This window comes from Notamacropus eugenii, chromosome 3 (assembly GCF_028372415.1).
Source record: "Notamacropus eugenii isolate mMacEug1 chromosome 3, mMacEug1.pri_v2, whole genome shotgun sequence".
NCBI classification, from domain to species: domain Eukaryota; kingdom Metazoa; phylum Chordata; class Mammalia; order Diprotodontia; family Macropodidae; genus Notamacropus; species Notamacropus eugenii.
Genome location: NC_092874.1, coordinates 329,115,353 through 329,138,979, shown reverse-complemented (window position 1 = coordinate 329,138,979; position 23,627 = coordinate 329,115,353). Strand labels below are relative to the sequence as shown.

The 23,627-nt window shown below is 37.5% G+C and overlaps 1 protein-coding gene across 10 annotated transcripts in view; it reads left to right on the top strand.

Moving 5' to 3' along the window:
* AOPEP (aminopeptidase O (putative)) overlaps positions 1–23,627 on the top strand; it is a 553,954-nt gene that overhangs the window by 440,586 nt on the left and 89,741 nt on the right. The window contains exon 14 of one of the 10 annotated variants that reach the window (XR_011964390.1): positions 1,187–22,729. The exons of the other annotated variants lie outside the window; for them this stretch is intronic. The gene's annotated coding sequence lies outside the window, so the exon portion shown is untranslated. The remainder of the gene's footprint in view (positions 1–1,186; positions 22,730–23,627) is intronic. 10 annotated transcript variants of the gene reach the window in all.

Here is a 23,627-nt window from a genome sequence, read left to right as displayed (position 1 = left end):
TCTTTTTAATTACTCTCTCTCATTTTGAGCATTGAGTTCTTCCCTTGTAACAAATACATATCAAGTAAAACAATCCACACAGTGGCTGTATCTAAAAATGCGTGTCTCATTCTGCACCTGTACTTCATCATCACCCTATTATTTGGTCATGGCATCGAACAGAGTTTTAAGACCTTCAGAGTTATTTTCCTTTGCACTGTTGTAGTCATTATGTAAATTCTCTTGATTGGGCTTTATTTCATTGCTTCATTTTGAACAAGTCTTCTCCAGTTTCTCTGAATCCATCCCTTTCCTCAGGAGCAGTAATATTGCTTCACATTCACATATTGTGATTAGTTTAGGCATTTCCCAGTTGAGGGGCGCTTATTTTGCAATAATTTATTGTAAAAGTGCTACTGTAAGTATTTTTATATATGTAGGTCCTTTTCCTCAGTCTTTGACCTCTGGGAGTATTTCTGGGTTGATATTCAGTGTAGTGCATTTGGGGGCATAATTCCAAGTTGCTTTCCAGCGTTAATTTGCTTGTCCATCCATAATCTCTCTAACAATTGTCCTTTTCCTCTTTTGATGTCTTTGCCAATCTGATGGATTTGAGGTGAAACCTCAGAGTTGTTTCAATGTGCATTTCTCTTCTTATTGTCACTGGTCCTGCAGTCCTCATAGTAGTTATCCCAGCAAGTAAATCCTCTGAAGAAAAAGCCAACCATCCCCACCAACTTCCACTCTCTGACCAGGCAAGCCAGGTACCTTGAAGGAGAGACAGGAGGCAGCATTTGGCAGTTGAGTGAGTCACCGCCACCACCTTGACTGTCATTTCTACTCAGACTTTGATGAAGACAATCTAGGACCCTGAGCCCAATAGCCTTGGAAATAGTAGTGTCCCCAAAACCACCAGTCCTGCTTCTAGGTCAGCCCCATGGCCATCTTTGGGGGGAAAAGTCACTATGGCAAGGCTCCCACCTTCCTCATCACTACCAGCAATAATAGCTTAGATCACTGGTCATACCAGTACTGGCAACCATCATCTGGGGGAATGTGACTCCTGTGGAGAAGGGACCAGCCACCTCAAACGACTGCCAAACGTAGCTGAAGGAGCAAGGCATCCTGAGGGAGATAGATTGTAAGAAGCATGGGCCAAACAAATCTAGCCATCAGCATCACTGCCTTGTCTACCATCTCTCCTCAGATCCTGATGGAGAGAGCCCAGGATCCTGAACCCAAGAGCACTGGGAATAGGAATGATTCCATCCCAGTGCCCACAGTTATCATGAGAGGAAGCAATCTCTGAAAAAATACGGGTCAGAGAATGCTTCTGCAGATACTACAGCCACAGTTACTGAAAGTCCAGAACAGAACATTCTTGTCATCAGAGTTCTTGGAACTGTCAGGTGGTTCAACATCAGAAACTGATTGTCCATTGAAATGTTATTGAAGAAGAGTCATTACCATCTACTTTGCTCCTGCACCCAAAGGACCACAAGACATTTCCATGTGACTTGTAGCTAAAACTTTCCACATGTGTTCTCTCCCCCATTAAAATGTGAGCTCTTTGAGAGCAGGGACAGTCATACCTTTCCATTTGTATCACTAGCACTTATCACAGTGCTTTTCACGTTATGTGCACTTAATAAATGCTTTATGTATTCATTACTAGTGATTTGGAGCACTTTTTCATATTGTTATTTATAGGTTTTGTTTCTTCTTTTGAAAATTGCTTTGTTATATCTTTGACCATGTAGCTATTGGAGAATGACTCTTGTTCTTATATATTTTTATAACCTCCCTATAAATATTAGACATTAGACCTTTATTAGAAAAATTTGCTTCAAAGATTTCCCCCACCCCCCATTTAGTTATTTCCCCTCATTCTAATGATATTGATTTTCTTTGGAATGTCTTTTGTCCAGACTATGACGTAAGTTCAAGGGACAACCCTTTAGAGATCATCTGTCTTATAGATATTTTGTACAGATACTGTGTGGGGATGGAGAACTGGACCCAGAATGGACAAGAGCACTAAAACCGGGGAGGAGAGAGAAAAGAAAGAAGTTGTAGTGCCTACATGTAACGTAGCAGCCCCTGAGAGAAGTACTTTCCAAATGTTATCTTGCTCAGTCTACACAGCAGCCTCGTAAGGTGGATGCTTTTATCATCCCCGTTTTTTAGTGGAGGAAACTAAGGCAAATAGAGGTTAAGTTACTTGCCCAAGGTCACCCAGCTAGTAAGTGTATCCAAACTCGTCTTCTTGACTCAAGGCCAGCGCTCTGTCCTCTGCACCATTCTGGCTGGACAAACTGTATTACTTCTAGAAAATTCTTGTTCTTTTTTATGTCATCAAGCTTCTGTCTGAAATAAAGGCTCATTTCTTTTAAGCAGTAGTTGAGTGGCTGCTTGTCGTGGAATTCTGCAGGTTTTGAAAAATCAGGTTGAGGGGAATGAGGTTCACACAGTCAGTTTGAGTAAACTGGAACACATTACAGATGAGGAATTGATGCAGATGGATCTGTAAAGAATGTCATCAGAAAACTGTATGACCCTCCTCCTGCCACATTAGATAGATAGAAAGAAAAGACAGAACCGTGAATCACTTGTTTTATTCAGTTTTTTGGTTCGGACCTGTGACGACATTTCACTGTGACAGCTCTCAGTGTGGAATTTCTCTCCATGGATGTCGATCTTCATGCTTTTATAATTTTAATCATAAAGAATTGCTTAGAGAACTGAGGAGTTAGGGATGCTGGTTACAAAGCTAATGTCTTTTCACAGGAAAGATTGGAATTAATTTTGAGATTAGCTCTCTATACCACACTGTCTCTCAGTGAACACAGTGGGCGGTCTCAAAATATTTGATTTGTGATAATCTCCTACTTCCCTTTTTTTCTGTCATTAGAAGTAACAGTTAATACCATTATAAACAAGCAAATTACTTTTTGAATGGCAGAGTAGAGAAGTCATTTGTGCTTTATTTTTTCTTTGTAAAAGTTAGTCTGACACCTCATGCTACTTAATCTCTGCACATGCCCCACGTGTGTTTGAAAGTTATCAGAAAGTATGCTTTTTGAAACTTAACTATCCTCTCTATTGTGCTGAAAGTTAACACCATCCAGGAGCTGTGATTTTCAGTGTCCCGTAACTCCTAACACAAAGGTCTCTTCCTGAGAAGGAAAGAATAGGATCTGCACACTCTTGACTTCGCAGAAGTTGGCACCCATTGATGTGCGGAGTGTAGGAATCCTCCTCATCTTCTCAGTCCCCTTACAGAACATGCCTGTGTGACAGTCTTAACAGGCTCAGCTTCTCCATGTCAAACACCACAGGCCCTAGAGTGTCATGGCAATCAAATTTTGACACTCTTTGGGATCATTCCTATGAGGACCAGAACTCGCACCTATCCTACTCTTTTCACAAGTTGTGTGTGTTATGTATATGTCTTTGTGCACGTGTGCACGCACACACACGTATTAACCAAAATTTCAGGCCATCAGCTACAGTCAGCCCTAATTTAATTTTTTATAGAGTTCTGATTCACTGTATTATAATATCTACAATGTGGAGTTTTGAATACTGAGTTTAACAGGAGCAAATAGGCTCACCCACAAACACACACACACACACACACACACACACACACACACACACACACACACAGCTTCACCCAGTGTTAAAAAGTAGTATTTCTTCCAAAAAATTTTAATTCATAATGGCCTTTTTGATCATTCTGCCACACTGCACATGAATAGTAGGATACCTGGGATGCTGACATGGTATTTATTTACTAAGTTTCTGAAACAGTGAATGGTTTGAAATTTAGTTTAAGAGAACAGTTGGCAGTGGGTATGTAACCACATGCCAGCATTGTTCCATTTGGAGATGCCCAGTCCATAAATGGAAATACCGTATCTCCTAATTATTTGTATTTTTATAAGCCCTTTACCTATTTTGATTTGAATGGCTTTTTTTTCCTTCCTTAAACCTAAATTCCACAAGTCTTCCACAAGCTTATAACTTTCAAAATCTGTAAAATTCTCTGAAGTACATGCATCAGTTATTTTGAAAGGCTTCAGGATATACATAATCTCAGCAATCATTTATCAATTATGATAATTACAAGCTAGTAATCACTCCATAACATTGCACAATTTAATGTAGTCCATGAGATGAGACTGTTGTTTTGAATATTTAATATTTAAGTTGGAAAGCAGATATTAATTAGTGATACTCTTAACAATATAGTATTAGATATTTGTATGTTTAAGAGAAAAGAGGTAAAAAAATAAAATAAAATATTATCAAAGTTATGAACTTGAAAAATATCAACAGATAAGCATTTCAAGAGAAGTAGTACAAAAAATTAGTGTATATAGATGTATAAAAACATATATCTTATTACAGCTATTTTAAAGTATGTATTAAATTTAATATGCTTAGTACTAACACTGAAAAGAAAAAGAGAAAAGAGGTAACATTGGGAGTTGACTGGGGTGAATTATCTTTTGAGGATAAATTTTCCTAAAGTAAATTGGACAATACCTCTTGAAATTAACCTTTTCTAATTTTTATTTTAAAAGCAAAATTTCATATTTATGTTGCTTTTGGGAGGATCTACATGTAGAGAATATGACTGAAACTAAGAGCTTGGAATATTGTAATACATTACAGTACAACTAGGAATAACATGAAAATTTAAATACAGTTGTCTAACAGATCAGTCAGTTCTTTGAAATCTCTGATGGAATGCAAATTTGTATTGGTAATTTGTTAATTCATCGTGAATCTCATTTACACTATATAATACTATTTGTAATTATTTTTTGTACCATCAAATCGACTGTTTAAAGCAGGATTATCTAAACCACCAATCCAGATGTCTTTCCTGCCCTTTCTTACTAAGGTGCTTAAATTCTCTTATCTGTAAAATGGAGGTATATTGAACATTTGCCATCATCATAAAGAGACTTTGTAATGAATAATTGTGTCCACCTGCTTTTGAACTAGACCATATTTGCTTTAAAAAATCCATCAAGATATTTGGTATTTAAAAAAATATATTTGGTGCCAAGTACTATGGATGTTATTTTAAAATTTTTTATTGTATTTTAAGTGGTCATTTTGATGGTCTATATATATGTATGTATGTATATATCTAAGTGTAATTTTATTATTTAAGCCTAAGCTTAGCTTCTCAGTTCTTTGAGGGCAATTAGAAACCCTCAGTTTTGTGATTTTTTAACATAGTTTCTCATGGTAATTTGGGAGTATGAAAATAAAATGCCTTCTAGATTTTTTTAAATTTACAGTTTTATGCAGATAGAATTTGTCCTTCTGATCTTACTTACTTATAATCTTAGCATGTGGCATGACACACCTGAGTTGTCCATATATTCTGGAGAGAAATAATCCTTAAAACTCTTTAATGAGAAAAAGGGGCAGTGATCTGGTTAATCCTTTTTAAAGGTGGTTTTTTTTTTTTGGCCCCATGGTTTTACCTCTTTCTTAATTTTATTAGATTTCAGCCTCAAAAGAAAACTGTTTATTCTTTTGAAGCACAAGTGTAACATTGATTTCTTCAGCAGATGTTTGAATCCTCAGGACTGATTTTCTTTTTTTTTTTTTTCTCCCCAAGAGGAGAATTGTTTGTTCCAAGTGTTGCCAAGCATGGCATAACTTAGAGATGGGGGGAAAGCTGTAGTCGTGAAAGCAAAGTCTGGTTTCATAGACACAGTGTGTAATGTCACCCTGGTGAGACTGTGCCTTTTTATAACCCTCTTTGATCCTGTCTGTCTCTTAGCTTGGCCACAAACATTGCGTTTACAGTCATTGCCACATGCATTATGCTCCTCGATGATGTGATGGTCATGAAGTAAATCACATACTGTGATAAGCAGATTATGAATTCTGAATGCACGCAGTTTGTTTAAAATCTACTTTAAAGACTAATATATCATTTTAGGGAAGACTGTTTGGGTTTCTCTTTAGCTTGAATGTCTCTTTATAGAAACTATGGCAAACCTTCACATTTCAATAGTAGGCATGATTTATTTTGGTAGGCATATCTTCTATCTCTGTTACATATCTTTGTGCTCATGGATGCAAAACTGTGGAGGAAACCTTACAGTTTCACATAAAGATGGCTTCAGCATCAATTTGATATGAATTTCTTCCATGAATATTATTTAATAAGTGTTCAGAAATTATGTAATATCTTGAAATATTTTTTTTAAACTACTGTTTTATGCTAAGGTTTGGGTTTCACTGTGCTTTAAACATTCTTTTCCTTTTATTCATTTATCTTTACAATATCTTTTCAAATTTTTTGTTTTACTTTTATTTTAAGATCATATTGAAGAAATTAATTCCAAAAAGTAGTAATCAATGGGAACTACCAGTCCTCTTGAAACCAACATTAAGTTAGCAATACTGACAAATTTACTTTAAAAGGAGATTGTGAAGGCCATCTCACAGCGTTTCAGACTCAGTGGAGTTTAAATGTTTATATATTTTGTTTTAAAATATAAACAGTGATTAAAAGGCAAAAGGCTTAGATGGGTCTGCTATGGATTTTAGCTAGGTAACTGAGAAGTCAATTTTTCTAACATAATAAGGAATCATTACTTGCCTGCTTTCCTCCTTCGAGTGTTCAGTTAGTTGTTCATGTCTCCTCCCTACCTTCCAATTAGAGGGTTGAATTATGATGGGTGAGGTGATATCCCTGGCCCCTGTTCCTTTACTTGCCTTATAGACTTGCTAAAGAGCTTGGTAGGAAGATCCAAGTGTATATGAAGAGACAGTTTGGTCAAGTTTAAAAGAAAAAATGCTTGATATACTTTGTATACTTTTCTTAATTATTCTGAGACTGCCAGAATGGATATTAGACTTCAGGCAGTGAAGCAGTATTGTAATTTATGTGACTTGGCCTACTTCTCCTTTTTGCTGTAAAGGACAGTACCTGACACAGTAGGTGCTTAGCAAGTATTTGTTGATTTCGGAGGATACCCTCCAAAATATGTGTATTCCAAACATTGTTAAGCGTGACATAACTTTGGTATCAGTAGTCTATGTATTTTGCAAGCAGATGTGGTCTTTAACCACTCCTAACTTGCCTTACAAGTCTATGGAAGAGGTAAATGTGATAATATGTTGAAATACCCTGCGGTCTTTGGGAGAAATAATTATTGTCATGGTTGCTATGATTATTACCTGTCAGAGCAAGTCAGTTTCCTCAGTCCTTTCTTTCTGCTTTTGTAACTGATTCATATTGAGAGAGTTCAGCTAGAATACTTTATTCCACCATCTTGGCCCTGCCTCGCAGAGGACTTTTGCCCAGTTTCCTGACTTGTCGTCCATTTTTGCAAAAATAAGTCCTCTGCTACACCCCCGGTCCAGGTTTCCTGTGCTTCAGACGTGCTGAAACTTTGTGGTTTTAAAGTACTTGGAGACCTTAAGATCGGAATTGTTCAGCGCACACAGTGTTGTTCACCCTTCGATGTTGTTATACCTGTGAGAGGGCTGTTTTTTTGCCCAGCACAAAGGGAGTACTTTACCACTTCCCCCCTGTATTTCCCAGATCAAAAGCCTCAGTATCTGACGGAGGGGAGGCAATATAGCAGTTTCCTGAAGTACAAAGCACATTCAAACAGGATATTGAAGACACTTTTTGAATTTTTTCCAGTCACATTAAAAGTGCTGGCATAACTAAATTCCTTGGAAAACTGGAGATCTTCTAACTTGAATGTCGGGACACATAAGCAAGAAGCTCAGCCCAGACTGTAGTTTGGGGAGCATGCCAAGTATTTTCTGGCAGCGGGCAACTTCGAATGCATAAAAATCTTAGTTCTTCTGTACTTTGGTTTCTAGGCAATCTGTGTAAATTTTAAAACTGAATATAATGGATAATAGCTCTATAATATAACCCCTCTGTGTCATGGTAGCTAAAGCAAACAAATCCTCAGTATACACCTGGCTCTGCAGAGAATCTGGCTATTGAACCAGGGCACTGAAAGTCAGGAGCCTCTAAGTACCTCATTTTCACTACGTTGTTTCCAATTAATTTAATTTCAGGTCCCAGAGTGCAGATAGCATCATGACTATTTGTAGAGGAGCTTCATAAAGAATAGATGCTAATTTTTGTTTGTTTTAATAGCAACAAAGGGAGTATTCTTTTTAAAAAATAGCTTTTAATTATGGCAAGAGAGTCTAAGAAGTCACAGAACCTGTGAACATATTTCAGTGTTTCCAGACCAGACAGCAGTAGCTGGTTATTTGTTCATTGCTATCTTTTCTACAGAAATTACATAATATGACTTGTACTGTGTTCTAAGAGTTTGGCACAGCTGGAAAAGGAACAGAGATTTCACATTAACTGGGACTAGTTGGGTGAGATCTTATGGAAATTAACCCAGGAATTGAATTATTTAATACCTTTGTTAGTGACCTGGATGGTACAGTTGTGTGTAGATTGTGGAGTTTGCTGAGGAAGCTCAATTTGATAGTTGTTAACTCCTTGGAAGATAAGACTTCAAAGTGACCTTGTTAAACTGGAGACATGGTTCACCTAAAGGTGTATATATTAGAGAGAGACTAACTCAGTATATCGAAGAAAGAAAAAGAATTGCCACATAATAGAGCACAAGGCTCCGTTTATTACCTAGGGAAGTAAGAATGTACAGTACTCTAATTAAAAACAAACAAAACCCTCTAACAAAGCATTAGTACTGTGTTCAGAGGTTATGGCAAGAGAAAAGTCACAAAGTCATTTTCCTATAAGTTTGGTTTTAGGTTATTATTTTGACTTTTCATTTATTTTTTACAATTTTGGATTCTAGCTAGAGGGACAGAAATTGAGGAGGGTCCAGAGGAGAGCAACCCAGGTACTCAAAGGCATGGAAAAATGGTATTCATGAGAAAATCCTTTTAAATAAGTGAATTTTGTTGAATCTAGAAAATAAACAGTGGCACTAACTTTAAAGTGTCTGAAGGATTAATATTATGTAATGGAAACGTCTCTGGCTTGGAAATGAGGGTAGCTAGGTTCTGGTCCAAGCTTTACCACACAGTTACAGCACTAGTCACTTAACTTCCCTGAGGCTCAGTTTCCTAGGATAGGGCTTGAATTAAATACTGCATGATGTCTCTCTAGCTGGAAAAATTCTGACAGTTATTTTTAACTTTCTCAGAAAACAAAAGATTTTTAAGAAAGAAAAAGACAAAGCATAAACAAGACAGTCTTTAAAAATAGCAAATAAATAATAAGCATGCTGTGTAACCAACTTGACAAAAGCAGGAAAGAGGAATTAGTAAATGCATTTATTATCCTTTTACACTGCTGTTGTCTCAACTAATTAAAGCCTCATGCGTTAATCAAAGATGTTGATGCTACCTTCACCATCTGCCTCATTGGTTGCCTTCTCTCTTTACTTACATGGAGAGGCCCTCACTGTGCAGGCTCTCACCACTGCTAGCCTGTATTCTTGAACCAGCCTTCCAATTGGACTGTCAGCTTCTGGTCTCTTCCTTTTCCAATCCATTTTCCTCATGTGCCAAAAATGATTTTCCTAAACATTCCTAAACCTTTCCCATCCAAGAAATCTTCAGAGACTCTTTTATTGCCTCTAGAACACAACCATTCTGGTTTCTTTCATATTATTTCCCATCATGCAAACTGTGTTACTAACAGGTTGGCCTCCTTGGTGTTCCATCTCCTGATGTGGTCTGTTCTCACTTCCATCTCTTAGAATCTGTAGCTTCCTTGCAGCTTAGACAGTATACTGCCTGCTGCCCTTCAAATGCCTTTCCTGATTCCTCTCATTGGTAATTCTATCTCCCTCTTAACTGGCCTCCAAAATACTTTTCTCTTTACAATGTCTCTCTTCTCCTACCCCTAGTCAAATGTAAGCTCCATGAGGAGTCAAGGACTATTTTTCATTTTGTGTTTTTATCTCAATGCCTTGGAGGTGTGTGTGTGTGTGTGTGTGTGTGTGTGTGTGTGTGTATACACACACACATGCATTAGGTATGTACTTACTGCCTTGATTTGGAAGAAAATATTTGTTGAGCCTGAATTCCTGGGGTGGAGTCCAAGACTTATAAAGTTCCAACATAGCATCATAATCTCAGAGTTTGGAAAAACTTTAAATATTGTCATGGCCAGCCTCTGTTTGAACACTTTGAGTGAATCATAATGTGTCCCGTTCCATTTTGGGATTCCTTTAAGTGTTAGAAAGTCTTTATATTAAGTGGAAAGCTGCCTCCTGCCTTTTTATCCTGTCTGCCCTTTGGACTATACCATATAACCTCTAGTTTTGGAATATTTGAAACATCTTAGTAAAATCTAGGTTTTCTCCTTTCTGGCCTAAGCATCCCAGTTCATTCAGCTATTTCTAACTTAGTGTATTGCTAGATTTGTGTTCTCTACTTGTTTATATGAAGCACCTACAAAGATATTTGGGTGAGAATTCCACCTTTCTGCTTTCACTACTGTTATCTGTGACAAGTCACTTCAACTCTCAGGCCCCCAACTTTCCAGTTCTGTAAAATGCTCCAGGATCCCTTCTCACTCTGAATCCCAAGTCATGTAATCCAGCTCTTAGGACCTAAATAGGAGCTTGGCTGCATCATCTGTATTATGTCATCAATCCATAAGTACATTCCATATACCTGTAGCAGTAGAAGCAGAGTAATGAAAGTGCTTACTGTGTACAAAACGCTGGATTAAATGCTGGGGATATAAATAGAAAAGGAGTTCACATTCTAATAAGAAAGACAAAGCTTTCAGCTTCAAGTCATATGGAAGGGTGCAGCAGGCAATGCAGTTGGTAATGCATCTTCTTTAAGATGTCTCTTTTCAGCATTTAGCCATTTGACAATGCCCAGGACTTTGGTGGCATGAACTTTCTTTTCTGGATCTTCACTGGCTGTGCCTTTGTGATTGCAGCACCCGCAGAAACAGTTGGCTAGGTAGCAACTCCACAAGGAAGGATTTCTCTAAAGGTTGGCTATCAGAGCTGGACTGGAAGAAAATCTGGTGGTCTAGGGAATGCTGCTGTTCCTGGGGCTCTTGGCTCCCATCAAGCCCTGAGGAAAGGTAGTATTCAAGGAGGTAACAGGAGTTTGATTGAACTAGTTAGTGCATGTCCTGCTTCTTTCTCAGGGTACCTTTCCTTCCCTGTGGGTTACAGCTAGTGGTTGGTGTAGAGATGACTGGTGCCTTCTCTGTGGGCATTGCTCTCCTCGATGGCTGCAAGGTCTAGGCTAAAAGCAGAGCCATTGTATGAAGGGCACTTTTACGTCCAGGGCCCTTGAGATCAGGATCCTAGGCTGTGTGGATGGAGACTTGAGGGGAGGAAGCAGTCCAGATGGGTGGGGGGGGGGGTGGCGGTGGTGGCGATGGCAGCAGTGGTAGTGGTGGTGATGGCGTCAGTGGTGGTGGTGATGGCGGCGGCGGTGGTGGTGGCGATGGTTTAATTCATCTGAAACATGCAACTTCTTATCTCTCCTGGGTCCTCTGCTGCTTCATCTAGGTCAATAGCTTACAGAAGATAAAGTAAATTATGAGCCAGATAACTAGACAAGAATGATGATTTATCTCATTTCCTTTGATCAGCAAGCAAAATTTAAGACTATAAAGTCCTTCTGTAATTATTTTGTGATTAATCATAAGAAGAAAGGGTCTAAGTGTGTGACTTCACTGATAGAGGGAGCTTCTCTGTTTCAGTGCCCTCATTTCTAAAATGGGGATAATAAAAGTATCCATCTCATAGGGTGGTTGTGAGGAAAAGATGGGTTAACATGTAAAACACTTTGCTAACCTTAAAGTGCTACAGAAATGCTTTTTATTATTATTGTTATTGAAATAACATTAGGGAGAGGGAAAGATTTGGGTAAAAACATGGGAGGGGGGATTTCTATATTGGACGCGTTGAGTTTGAGATCATTTGGCAGCGTCGCATTGCAGTTGTTTAAAAGGTGCTTGGTGATCAGGGAGAGCAGTAAATGGTAATGATTTGTATTGACATAGGACTTGAAAGTAGGCAAAGAACTTCATCAATTCTGTTGCATCTTTAACCTCCCAGTAACCCCATGAGGTAAATGCTGTTATCATCATCCCCATTTTATAAATGAGAAAACTGAGGCAGACATTTAGAGCAAGGGTGGGGAACCTGTGACCTCACGGCCACAGATCTGTGAAGTTTGGGTTGAGGACCTAGAGGGTGGCCTTGAGGCCGCAGGTTCCCCAACCCTACATTGGAGGCTAAGCATCTTGCCCAGAGTCAAACAGTTGGCCTGAGGCCAGATTTGAATTCAGATCTTCCTTACTCCAGGTCCAGTGTTCTATCCCTCTGGTTCCACAGATCTTGGAATTACCTCCATGGAGACAGTACTTGAACTCCAGGAAGGAGAAGGCAAGAAAGCCCAGAACAGGGCTGATAGTGGGTGTGAGGCATAAATGATGACAAAGTGAAGAGACTGAGAAGGAATAGCCAGAAAGCCAGGAGAAATATCAGAAAAGAGCCTTGTCATGAAGAGCTAAGAAGGAGAGAACAGCCCAGAAGAGAAGGGGCAATCAGCAGTGTCGAATGCTGCTGTTCAGTCGAGGAGAACATTAAGACTTCGATACCATCATATTTGATGATAAAGAGATGTCATTAGTAACCTTGGAGAAAGATTTCATGATGAGTTTAGAGGCTCATTACAAGGGGTTGAGAAGTCAGTGAGATGAGAAAGTGGACAGGTATAGATAACTTTTTCTAGGACTTTTTCTGCCCCAGAAAGAAAAGGTAGTTTGGTTATTGGTTGCCTCATTGAGATTGAGTGGCATTTATAGTATATTCAGGTACCAGGTATATGTGACTTCTTCCACAGCCACTCAGAGGCATGCAGGTGGGAGCAGAGAAGGAAAATGGTGAGAATAATCCAGGGTTGGGGTTCAGAAAGGGTAGAAATGTCATTGCAAATGATGATGTGATGCTGCTTTTCTCACAAGTTCACATTTGGGTTTCATATGCACTGATGCTCAAGTGAGGGGTTTGTTCCTTGAAAGCAAGTTAAAACCAGAATCCTTTTTTTTAATGTTTAAAGCCTTACCTTTTCATTCTGCTTCTCATTTTCCACTTTGGGAATTATATTGCCATTATGGAAAGATTTTTGGAGAACCAAAGGCAAATGAACACCATGTGATCATCTGTGTCCTGGTGTGCGAGTTCTGCTAATAAAGCAGGCTAATTGAATGCAAACCCAAGTTTAGTTTCCAACATTAGAGCCTTTGGAAAACTTCATTGTAATTGCTTTGTAAAGAGAAGTGGGTTGAGGTAGAAGAATAAGGGATAAAAAGCAAGGACTTTAAGACTGTCCCCAACTGCTGTGTGTCCTGAAAATTCCCTGTCTAAAATCTCAGTCACCATCATTAAGCCTGAAGAAAAGAAAAATGGGAATCTTCCCTTCTAATTCTAAATATCTTTTGAGATCAACAGCCACAGAGACTTAATGGCCCAAATACATGCCTTTCCATGGCCTAAGGTCATAAGATTACAGGAATATGAAATATGGGGTCTAACGTAATACTGAACAGTACTTTTCCTTTGTCTCCTTCTTTCCTTTTGGGACCAGCCTATTCAGTTTCTTACCTTTAAAGCATATGCACATTTTTTTTATACTGTAGATGTATGGACAGATTAATACCTCCAGGTACTTAAAGGCCCAAGACTGGTAAACCAAGTGAGTAATTTAGTAAATTCCTTCTTGAATGTAATAAATAGCATCTTAATGACTTGGAAGAATTAATGTACCTCCCAGTGCACTTAAACTAGTAAGCAGTTTATTTGCTTGATAGGACAGGTTCCACTCTTGGTTTTTTTCCCCCATCCTGATAAGCTATATATAAAAATATTTTGTTGAGAATTTTTTTTTGGCTTTATATCATAATCATTTTTCATCTGATTTTTTTTTGTCTTTGTTATCTTTGGTTAGGGACCTGCTTCAATATAAAATTTTCAGTGTTTATGTGGATATATTCATGCATATATACATATATAATAAACACACACATACATATTTATCATATCTGGTAGAACTAGAATTGTTTCTCCCACTTTTTTTGTTTCCTGTACTGCCCACTCATTTTGCTTTCTCAAATAGAAAGCCACTTTGTGGTATCACTTTGAAATGGATTTTTCGTTTAGAAGACTTTGCCAGTTAGAAATTGTAAAATATTTATATTTGGAAAGAAAGACTACCTTGGCCTTTTGACTTGAAGCAATATTAGAGGACATCCACTTAAGTACTGAACCCTATCTCCGGTACTTACCAGCCCTTGTTTTCAGGGGAAAGTATTTATAAACTTTTTGTGCTTGAATTTCCCATCTGTACAATGGGGATTTTAATACACCTGAAGCGTGTACCTCACAGAATTGTTTTAAGAAATGACAAACCTTAAACTGCCGTGTAAATATCAGTTCTTTTTTAAAAATAGAAAACGTTTATGAAGAGATCAATGCATAGCAGGAAAACAGGAAAGGAGAAACTTTTTTTTAAAAAATGTGCCACATTAATTGCATAGAAAAATTCTGACATAGGCACATCATAGTGGCAGCTTCATAGAACTGTGTGTGCAGTTTTCAGGAAAGCTTGACACTAATGTACAAGCCTCACGGAGATCTTGCCATATGTGTTGAATTGAGCACAACTTTTCTGTATCTAATGAAAGCTTTAGCCTTTAGGGGTAAATAAAACATTACTAAACAGGGATGGACGGAATTTTTTTTTTTTTACTGTCTGTAATAATTAAAGCCATGAAAAAGGTGGTGGGGTTATGTTACATATTAACTTGAATCTCTTTTAGATTTGACCAAGACGTTGCCCGTGGCATTTCATTTTATTTTTGTGGTCTGTTTTGTTTGTGAGTTTTTGCCTTTACTAGCTTTACAATTCCACTGCAGAGGAATGTGGCTGGCCAGATTTCTGAAAGGGGACTTTACCAGATCTAGCCACCCATCGTTTTTTTTTTTTTTTTTTTAAGTTTCCATTACACAAAAATTGGGTACTACGAAGTACCTACCAATTCACGGGACTTGATTCTAAAAGTAAAGGTAATTGGGGGGGGGGGGGAGTTGGGATGAGAGAAACCTTCCTTACTTTCAGAATGAGACAGAAAGATCCTGAGTGCTCCAAAATGGAGTTGAAAGAACATTTGTTTTTATTATATGCAGGACCAAACAGTTTAAATGTAAGGACAGTGATTTGGGACTCAGAACATCAGTCATTAAAGAGTGGTAAATGCCTGGCAAAAGGAAGGTGTGGTCACAATGGTGGGTTTTGTTGCAATGACCTCATTCGGGTGACTCAGTGTCTTTGTAATGATAGTGGTTTCTTATGGCTGCTGCTGGGAAATCTATCCAACTGCCACAAAACAAGGCACGAACAGTTATTCATGTTCTCTTACTTTAAATAATGCCTACCTACGTGATATATTTCATATTTTCTTAAATCCTCATTTTTTGTGGCTAGCTTTAGATAGCGTACTGTAACTTTAATTTGGGAGAAGAGAAGGAACATTGCAACACAGAAAAATGAACTCAGCTGCTGCCTTTAATTGCTACCTACAATAATGGAGTAGATATTGACTACCTAGAGCTATATTACTTGAGTTTGGTGACTAGCAGAATCTAAGAGGGAGCATCTTCGTTCTCAGTTACCCCATCTTATCTACCTAGGTTATAACCTCTCCAGACTATAATGCTGTTGTGAGCCCAAATGACATATTAAATGTGCAAAGGCTTTTGAGTTTATTTTGAAGACAGTCTGTATAAATGGGGAAGGTCAGGATCTTTTCCATCACACAATTCTGTAGGTTAAATGATAATGCAATTCCATATAGCTTTCCATCAGTTGAAGCAAAATGATACTACCAATTGGTATAGATTTGTAAATCCCTCCAGCATCATATTCTTGTGTTATATCTCTGTTTTTATAAATAGTAATCTGTTAAGTGAAAAGTAATGAATGAGTTTCCATTAAATACAATTGGGTGATGGCATTATTTGGGAGAAAATGCAAACATACTAAGCATCTGGCTCACATTTCCTTGTGCTTAATTATAGTAATTCTTCACATCACCTGTTGGATTAATTTTCTGGGATAGATAAGAAATTCCCTATTGATGACTTCCTTAGCTTGTGAAATTAAGTATGCACTGTTTTGGAAATATGCTCTCTGAAATTTAAAATACCCTCCAAAACTTCACAGTTGAGTCATTTAGAAAAATTATTTTAAAATAGTTAAATTAGCTGGTTCTAATCAGTGCTAATAAGAATTTTGTAAATTTCATTCCTAATACACCAGTTGCCTTCTTGTTGTGTTTTGATTCAGTCCCACCCATTTTGCAAATGCACACTTCTATTTTTAAGAGAAAATGTTTTGTTGAGAAATGTTTTGTTTTGTCTTTATGTCACAGTCATTTACCATATATACCCCTTTATGGCAGAAAATAATAATCAAAACCCTGAAACAGAAACCTTGTCTGACAATGTATATTCCTGTGCCCTGGCAGGCCCTAACTTCTCCTTTGTGAAAGAGGATTACCTTTCATTAGATATCATGTCCTCTTTTCCAGGACCTCCACTGGTTTTTTCCCATTGCCCTTGAGTTCAGGTTTTGGTGCTGTTTTCGTGTATGTTATCATAGCCATTGTTGATATTGTTTTATTGGTCCTGCTTATTTTGTTCCACATCATTTCACATAAATCTTACTACGTCTAACAAATTCTTCATTTTGGTCATTTTTTAAAGGCACAATAATCATCCGTTGTATTAATTATACCATAGTTATTTTCAGCCTTTCCCCCATCATAGGGTACCCACTCTATCGCCATTCTCTGCAGCCTCTCATTAAAGTGTTCATCGATAGCAGTATTCTTCGTGGCAGGTACAGCGGAAAGACGACTGGATTTGGAGGGAGAGGACTTGAATTCAGATGCTGGCTCTGCCACATGTTATATCTATGTGACCTTAGACAAATCATGAGATTTCGCTGGGTCTCAATTTCATTTACTGTAAAATGAAGGAGTAAGATTAGATGACCTGGCAGTCCCCTTTCTGCTCAAAAATCTGGGATCTCTGGTGTATATTTGACCTTGGTTTCTGTCTGACCTTTTTAGGATGCATAACCAGAAGAGGGTTTGCTGGATCAGAAGCAGTTTAATCATCACTTTTCTCTGTGCCATTATCATTAGAGGGTGAATGTTGATGGCTCATTGTACAGTAACCACCACTACTAGGAAATCAACATAAAGTGCCTCATTGTGGTGGTAGAGTACATCATTAGAAAAGCAGGTGGTACCTGAAGAAGTATTGGGCAGTGCATCACGAAGTGATCACTTTCGTCTTGTGGTTAAGAACACTGGCTTCTTACGGGATCATAGGATTGAGAGCTAGAAATGTTTTGATAATGTTAGGGATCATCTAGTGCAGGAATGAGGAACCTATGGCCTTGAGGCCACATATGGCCCTCTAGGTCCTCAAGTGTGGCCCTTGGATGAAATCCAGACTTCCCAGGAGAAATCTCCTTCATGAAAGGATTTGTTCTGTAAAACTTGGACTCAGTCAGAAGGCCACGTCCAAGGACCTAGAAGACCACGTCCAAGGACCTAGAAGACCACATGTGACCTCAAGGCAGCAGGTTCCCCAGCCCTGAAGTGCATCCTTTTTCATTTTGCATGTTAGACACTGAGATCAGTAGAAATGAAATAACTTTCCCAGGGTCACAGTGGTATAAGTGACCAAGCTGCTATGTGAATTCCAAGGCGAGTATGCTCTTTCTGCTGTACCATCTTGTTAATTGTGCATTTGCTTATGACTTAGTGTTCTACTTTTCAGACTTATTTCCCTCACTGCTCTGACTCATTTGTAACTGTCCGCATGTATACCACCTTTTAGTATCCAGGATTCCTGTCCCCATTCCCACTTTTCCTGCAAACTCATCTTTGCTCATCCTTGACTTAAGTCCTTACTCTTTCATCTGCTAGTCACACACCCCTCATTTTCCTTACTGTATTAATTAGACCTTAATTACCTATCCACCCTGCCCTCAAAACTCTCAAAACCATTTTTAAACCATTAAGCTTTCATCAGTTCTTCTCTTTCCAACCTAATTCTTATCATTTTTTTTTTCTGTAACAAATCTCCATTAATCCATTGGCCAGTCGCAGTCATTTTGTTTCTTCTTCTATGAATCAATAAAAATCTATTAAGCACCTACTATATGTCAGGCAGTGTGCTAAGAACTGGGGATACAAAGAGAGGAAGAAGACCATCCCTGCCCCCCAAGGAGCCCAGCTCCCAGCACATGGTCACTTTTCTTCATTCGTTTCCATGTTCCTGATACTTCAGCCTTTATTGGCTTTTCTGGAATTTATGATTGGGAGATGAATACACTCAAGATTATCTCAGTAACACTCTATGATTGATAGCTATGTTGGGTAGCAGTACACTGTTGTTAGGACATTTGTGAAAACTAGACAACCATGTATTAATTACATAGTTTTTAAGTGTCTGTGGGGCAATGTGTCCACACAACACTGCATCCTTTATTCTAATTCTGAACTCCATCGACTTTAAGTATATGTAAAGTACTGCCCATAACTTTTATGTTACTGTTTTTGCTATCTTCAAGAATCTTAACCAGGGCTTACACATTCAAACAGGTGAGAAATTATGCATTAAAGGACTAGTTTATAACTGCTGCCTTCCATGGTGTTACTTGCTCCTGAAGACTAATGCTATTTGTCTGATCCCATGTGTGTGTAGCACTCACTACTAGTCTCTAAATACTTGTTGAAATCAAAGTAAATAGGGAGAAGAGAGTTTAAAGAAAAATTCATGCAGGTATTCCCTGCATCGTCTTGCTGAATTAATGGTCTGAATATTAAGGAAATGTACGGATCTGGGTGTCATCCCTGCTGGGAGTGTAACCCATCTGTTGGTAGATGTTTACATGCTGGTGCATGAATAGTTACTTCCTCCTGTACTGTGGGCCAGAGAGAGGCAATAGTATTTAGTTAATAGGGGGAAACAGTTTGATCACATCTGCCCTAAAATTTGTTTAGTGTCTCACAGTTGACAAGACATTTTCTTATCTCAAAGTCCTATGGGACAGGTGAGCTAGAAAACTTTTTTCTACTTTTGTGGTTCAGGTTTTGTAGAATAAGTGAGTTGCTCAAGATCATATAGTTGGTAAAAGGTAAACTGAAACCTAGAACTTCTGACTCCTAAGTTGTTTTTTTTCCCCCAGAATGCTGCCTATAGGAACTACTAATATGAATATTGAAGAAAGAAATGGATGTAATAGGGATCTTATGGGAGCATTGTCATTTGGCTCCATGATGAGAGTGGGTTCTGTGAAAAGTTTCTATAATGTAGCTGTCACTTAGTGATGCTGCTGAAATTTTGAATATTGGCATTTTGGCATGTTTCTCTGGGGTTTCCTCAGCCTCTCATATAATATTTATACTAATCATTTTGGAAAAAAATAGCTATCCTGGACTCCTCATATTGATAGATACTTAGACTTTTTTAAAAATACATGATGCCTTTTAATGACTTTAATAGGCTTCGTATGCATTTAGAAAAAGTGAATAAGACGGTAATTTCTTTAGCATTTAAAATTAAGCTCTCTGACTCATATGGAAAAACTGTGAGTGGCTTAGTGGAGACATCAGATCATTTCTCAATCTTTACTCGGGTGGGGATTTTTTAAATAGGGCTTGGTAGCTTAAAATATTTGAAAACTTAAGTCAGATTGTGTCTGTCCTTCAGAGAACGTCCTTGTTCTAATCTAAAATGCTTTACTGCAGAATTCCTATGCTAAAATGGGATTCTTGTTGTCTCTTGCTTCCTTTTTAGTCCTAAAAAATTGGCTATTTTTTGTAAAGGAATTCTGTTCTTTGGTAGAAATGTTTTCATTGCACCGTGAATAGTATGGTAGCATAGTGGTTGGTGATTACAGTAGGATCACTAAAAATAACTGAACTTGCAGTGTTTACATATAACTGCTTGGAGGAAAGTTTAAATTTGGTGCTCTTATTGGTTTAAATTAGATACTCCTATTCCTGTAAGTAAAACTTGAGCTGTAGCTGACTGAAACATTCCCATCTTTATCCATTTAATATATAATAAAACATTTAATATGCAAATATTTGGAAAAATTATTTATTATATTTGTTTCATCTGTAGCACAATGCTTATAAGTATATCCTTTATTTTTATGTCTCAGGTGTCTGATTTTGTCAATTTATGAACCAATTTTTGGACCCTGGATAGGATCAAAGAATATCACCTTTTATTTCTTTAGCATTAACATTTCAGACAAGGTAAATTTATATTAACATTTGGAATTGTTGAAATTTGGCTTTGCCAGTTTTCCAGCTGTTTAGCTTGAATTTTATTGAAACTCTCAGAAGAACATCCAGATTTGCCTATCTGGTAAATTGTTTTCAAGTGATTACCAAATTAAAATAGAGGAGAAAATTTTTTAATGTGAATCAAAATGATGTGCAAAATTAAGGTACTGAAAGTTGTTTCTCATTAAAGCTTATATCAACGTTTTGCTTTATTAAAAAGTTTATGCTATGTTCTAGTGAATGTAGGTACAAAAGTATTGTGTGAAGAAAAACTGTGTTTGATGTTGATTTTTTAAACAGTCTAAACTTGTAAATATATATATATGTATAGAAAAGCGAGAATTTTGTGGAAAGTCTCCATACCAGTTGATTGGTTAAAAAAATAAGATGACCTTAACTTCCAAATTATTAGGTAACTTTTCTAAGTATAAGCAGACTGCTTTCAAGATCAGACAAGTTCTAGCAAATAAAAATAAGAATGCCTTATTTTATGGGCTAGAATATCTTTCTTTAAAACAAAAAAGCTTTGTTGATGCCTTTTGTTCTTTATAGCACACTCGTTTTCTAGTATATGGCCTTCCCCTCCTGTTCCCTTCCCCCTCTGCCTTAGAAAAACAGTTAAATAAAAATACCTGAAACACAACAACGTCCAGCAACGTGTGTATGGCATTTGGCATTCCTTTCCAGCTCCCACATCGAACATCTCTGACGGCACACCTCCCCTTTTGCCCCCCACCATGTTGTTCATTACATTTAATCTGAGTTCAGTTTCTTTTTAGTGTTTTCATTTATGTTGCAGTACTTTTTGTGCCTACTGATATACCAGTCCTGCTTTTTAAAATTCTCCATCGGTTCATTCAGGGGCTTCTGAATTCCTCATAATCATTGATTCTTACAGCCTAATATATCCATTATATCCATGCACAGTTTATTCAACCAGGCTGCAATATGTAAACTCACATTTGTACTTTTACTAGCAACAACCAAAAAAAAAGGACTGTGAATAATTCGGTAAGCTACTTGAACTACACCTGCTCAGTAATTGCTATGTGTTTAAAACTCTCATTTTCTGGTAAAAGACTATATGATGCTATCATAATATGAATTCTACCTTTTATCAAATGAGAAGAGTTCAGTGTGGAGAATAAGAGAAGTGTATGAAAATTCTCTAAAGAAAATTTAGCTGTTCACTTGCATCCATGAGTTGGATTTCTGATGCTGTATGATTTAAACTCTTTTTCCACGTTTCCTTGTTAATACCTTGAAGATATGAGTGCTACTTACTTGAACCTTCAGTGTAGCTTCTTCTCTAATCCCCACAGTTAGTCACCATAGTTAAAGGCTTAAAGATTTTTGTTCTTTGAAGTTATGCTACTTAACTTTTATCTGATAGAATTGCCATAGAACTGCAATCTTGAAAACAAAAGGGCTTCTTTAATATGCCCTGTGGATAATAGTAACTTGACTTGTTCAATGCCCACCTTTTAAGTCACTGAAACTTTCTTTGTGCCTGTGAAAATGAAATTTCTGACATTGGGCAGTATTACAGTGCCAGGTAGATTCATGCTTATAAATGAACATAAATGCCCTTGTAAGCAATTAATGATTTCTGCCAACTTCAGTTAAAAATCATGCACATTTTTAATGGAAACCTGCTATGTTTTTCTTTGCATGACTTAATCCAAGCTGCGTGCCACATGAAAACATTTCTTGCAAAACCTCCCCATGTTGACTTATTACCACAGGTCTTGCAACTTTCCACCTGGTGGTGCCTTAGCAGCTTTCATTGCGTTTAATTACTTACCAAACTTTGAAGCGCAGCGTTAGTGAATATTTTTTCCCTTATTGTAGCTGGCATAACCATGGTGTTTTCCACACAGATGCTAATGATGCCTCTTGTGAAAAGGTACTGGTGCAGGGTTGACTTTTTTTTTTAACATGATGAGCAATGAGAAGAGATCCTCAACATTCCATAAATTAGGAATAAAATTGCTACACCCCTTACTCTCTTTGTTCTCTTGTCATTTGAATTGCAGGCTGTGTTGGAACTGGTTTGTACGTTGTTTAAATGCTGAGATTAAACCTTCTAATTAGGATAATTGCTGGGTAAGAGATGACAGTCCTGAGAGAAGCGGAAGAGAGAAGTATAGGGTGGGAAGGAGGAACTTGATCACTACCAGTCCAAAATGGGCAACTAGTAGGGCGGAGCAACGCTGGGTCTCTTCTACCATTGGTTTAAGAAAAGGAGACATACTTAAGTTCTGTGAAAGATGAACAGAGCACCCAAATACTAATAAGGTGGAAGGACCCTAGGCACCAGCCTGCCGCCTGAAATTAACATTAGTAAGTAAGACTTTTTATTTATTTATTTTTTCCTTAGGAAAATATGACAGCCACGTGGGACCCCACTGTCCCAGGATTTGTGGCTATCAAATGAGAGAGCTTTTACTTCTTTGTTGAAGGTTCTGGTCCTTTTAAATTCTTTTGTTTTCTTATCCTTTCCCACTCTTAAGAAAGTAAGTTAGCTTTCATCTCTCCTTCTTCTAAATGGCTGTCTTCACTAACAGCTAATAAATTATAGGTATTGTAATGCCCAAAGTCATTCACCTGTGAATAATAGTATGTCTACTTAGTTCCAAAATTCACCTGAGGTCTGGTAATGCTGGCTGCCAGACACTTGTGAACACATTCTTTTAAAGCTGTTGAGGACATTTAGAAATGTAGGTGCCATTGTTGAGTCTTCTTTAAGTGCATGACGGGTAGTGGGCTTTTTAGATAAACAAGTAACAAATATTCAGAAATAAGTTATTTTAAAATAATTTGATTCGAGAGAATTTTGCTTCCCAGAATAAGAATATAAGAATAGCAGAAATTATTCCTGCAAATTAGATTCTTATGTAAACAATTTGCAAAAGTTTAGAATTGGTGTTTTGGGGTTTTTTTTTCTTTTTCTTTTTCTTTTCATTCACCCTTTAGTCCACATGAATGCCCCTACTTACGCAGAGACGGATATACATAATTTCAGTATTTAGCACGCTTCTTCAAAAGATTCTGAAGTTGAACTTGAGTTTGAATTCTAATTTTGCTACTATGCATAAGACTTTAGGCAAATTATTTAAACTCTGGGCCTTTAAAATTAGGGGGTTGAACTAGATCACATCTAAGATCTATCTCTTCCACTTGTAGAATTACGGACTTAGAGTTTCCAGAGGAAAACTTTGCTTTCTTCATTGTCTATATT